Raw genomic sequence first — 3650 nt, forward strand, 5'->3', positions numbered from 1 at the left:
TCTGGGTATTGCTTGGATTTATTCTTAAAGCTTACTCTAATAGCATGTTCCTCTGCTTTAACTTCCTCATTTGGGATGGCCAGGGTGGAGTGGGGGGGGGGCTAAAGATAGGCTTACATATTGTTGTGGTTTCAGTATGTACCTTCAATCCTGTCATTTGCCCCTTCTGCCCTTGCTTCCAATGAGGGTTGGATCTAGACAAATCAATAAAGCATTTCAGGAAAATGTGTTGTGAACTTCAAAGTGGGGAGAACTCCACAGTGCCATCTGGTGTCACAGTGTTATAATGCATATAAAACACTTTTTTCTTTACTAATGTATCTGAGGTCTCCTGGGTTGTGTGCACAGTAGGGTGGGCCACTGTTTCGGTGTGTTCATTTCTGTACTTTTGTCCATGCATGAACACATGCAATGTTATGCCTCCCAAATCAACCTGCATCCACACTGTGTGTTGTTGTTCCCTTCCCTCAGTTAGTACTTTCCTGCTCTCTGGAAATTGAAGATCCATAATGAGCATGCATGCACATATTTGTGCGTGTGTACACACCTCTTTCTAAAAAAAAATGTGGAAGTATTTTTGCAATTAAACATTTTCAATTAACCAGATTCACGCAAAACAGCAGCCTTTAAAAAAAAATAGATTGCTGTTTCCATTTCCAAGAGAGTGGAGGAGAGGCCTTCTTTGTCTCAGGACCTCACAGATCAAGTACTGTAACTGAAAATTGGTCACTTCTCTATAAGCTGTATAATCAACAGGATGGATCATTCCCCCCCGCCACTCCACGCCTTTGCTAAGCGGGTGTCTGCAGCTGCTCTCACTTGCTTTTAGAAAGCTATGCTGGCTGTATCACTTGAGCTGCTGGAGCTAAATCTAGCTGAAAAGTGAACACACACATTTCCTTTAATACAATATTTTGAATATACCAGATTTGCATAAAAGGCCAGCAACAAATTTAAAGAATATGTATGTTTGGAGTTATTTCCTTGCTTGAAAGGGTGTTTCTTTTCCTCTCTATTCCTTGCCATCTGCAAGGGCAATTTTTATTTTTAAAACAGCTGTTTTTTGTGGAAGAGCAATTCTGCACAAAACAGCTGTTTCAATGTTAGGCTTTTTTAAAACTGCAACCACGGCCTCAGCAACAACTGGTAGAAAAAGGCAGGTTGTATGGAACCTTTCCTTTGGGCTGATGGAAAAAGAATGGAAGTAGGAGGGCTGGGATTTTCATTGGGATGACACTGGTTGGGGAGGAGGGCTTAACTCTCCCTCCTCACATTGTGTAGTTCTGATGCCACAGATGCTGCTCAGACAACAGAGTGCACATCTGTTGGGCCTTTAGGAATGTTTCTCTGCTATGGAATTCCTGAAGTTTGATGCAATCCAATTACTTTCAACAAGGTAAAATTTACAAGGAGCTTGAATGCAAACTCTGAAAATACAAAGGTTTGCAGGCTCATTTTAACACTGAGTGGGGAAGGGTAGGTTACCGGGGGGGCGGGGACCCTCTAGATACTCCTTCCTCCACCAACAAAAACAACAATACTGCAAGTGATCCATTGTATGGCAACTATTACATTGCTAAATATGTAGCCTTGGGACTCAGCTACATTAGTAAAGAAAAAGCGTTTTATATGCGTTGTAACTGTGACACCAGATGGCGATGAGGAGTCCCATCTTTCGCCAACATGATTTCCCATAATAAAGTTTACAACACATTTTCTTGAAACACTTCTTTGATGTGTCTAAATCCAGCCTTGTACAGCTGTGGTCACATGCAACCGTGGCCCAACTCTTTGGCTATTATCTGGAAAGACCCCTTGACTTCAAAACTTGCTAGAAACAATGATCTATTGGTTCTAAAAGGAAGGCGCACTGTGTCATTACCACAGGCTCTCCGTACTGGTGATCATTTGTCATAGCTTTTACAGTAATTTCCTCCCTGTCTGTTACCATCCTATGTCTAGCCCGCTTCATTATCTTCATAATCACAGCTTTGCCACATATGCATGAAATCAGCTTCTGGTTTCCCACATTCCCAACAATGAAGCTAGATCTTAGCTAGATGGTGGATGATTAAAAAGGTAAAGGGATCCCTGACCATTAGGTCCAGTCGTGACCGACTCTGGGGTTGCAGCGCTCATCTTGCTTTATTGGCTGAGGGAGCCGGCGTACAGCTTCCGGGTCATGTGGCCAGCATAAGTAAGCCGCTTCTGGCGAACCAGAGCAGCGCACAGAAACACTGTTTACCTTCCTGCCAGAGCGGTACCTATTTATCTACTTGCACTTTGACGTGCTTTCGAGCTGCTAGGTTGGCAGGAGCAGGGACCGAGCAACGAGAGCTCACCCCATCGCGGGGATTCAAACTGCCAACCTTCTGATCGGCAAGTCCTAGGCTCTGTGGTGATTTGATACCCACAAAAATAACTATACATTTAAACATTTAAATGGTCTACCTCCAGCCTCTACATCACTAACAGCTTACCCACCCTACCCCCATGGATATCTACTCAAGAATTAAGTCTCAGTTTAATCAGGATTAGTCCCATGTAAGCGTGTTTAGGATTGCAGGCCTTGAGTCCCAAAGAGTGAGTGGCCAAGTTGTCTTATCCACCAACAACATGCCCATTTTCTTTTGTGAATGGGTGGCAGATTGCAACTTCAGTAGAAGCAAAGTACAAGTGTTCCAGGCAGGAAAGAGGGTAATGTTGCAATAGCAAGTTCTCTGGAGTGCATTATGTCATTACCATAACCGTCTGACTATGGGCACCACAAGTGCTAAGATAAATGATTTATGAGACACCCTCCCACGATTTGTCTATTTTACACGATCCATCTTTGGATACATGCAAATAAGTGCATGCAAAAAAGTAACAGTATGAACTGGCCTTTTCTGAGGCATCAGTGGAAACAGCAATATCTGACACAGAGTCTAAAACTGCCAATCCAAATCTTGAATTATATAAAGCTCCAGAGGAGGAATGACTCAGAGCTTCTGGGCAGTCACAGGAGAAATAATTATGTTTACATGATGAACCAAACTGGGACTCGGAATGTTATTCTTTGTATGTCATATTATCTGTGCTGACCTGGGTGCTCCATGGGAAATGGATGCATTTTAACAGCACAACATAAACTGAATGCTAAGCCTGGGTTCACTAAAATATCCATTGAGCACTTCAGCTCAGCTCCATATCACTGACCCTAAAGAATGGCTGCTGCACTATACTGTTTCACATCTCCCATATGTCACAAGGCTAGACCCATGGGAGGGAAACTAGGTGGATTTCTTTCCTCCTGAATTTCATAGTCTGGATCATTTTGTGCTTGTTGCTGGCTTGCACAAGGACATATTGGGAGCTCCCCATGAGACAAAGCCTTTGAAAATAAGAGCATCCAGGAAGAAGCATTCATATGATTATTAGTAATAGTAGCATTCACTCATAGATTTATACCGCAGAAAAGGTAAGTTTCTCATTTAAGTAATGTATTTTCCTCATATGATTCAGACATCCTGTTTACTTTTTAAAACCCATAAGCACTAAATCCTTCATTGCTTTTTTCCATAACGTTTTCACTAATACCAGGTTTTAAACAACACAATCCCCAAAGAGTGGCAGCTTATTAAGAGAATTTTAAATTGCATTTTGAATTT

This window comes from Podarcis gaigeae, assembly GCF_964106915.1.
Source record: "Podarcis gaigeae genome assembly, chromosome: 10".
Taxonomy (NCBI): Eukaryota; Metazoa; Chordata; class Lepidosauria; order Squamata; family Lacertidae; genus Podarcis; species Podarcis gaigeae.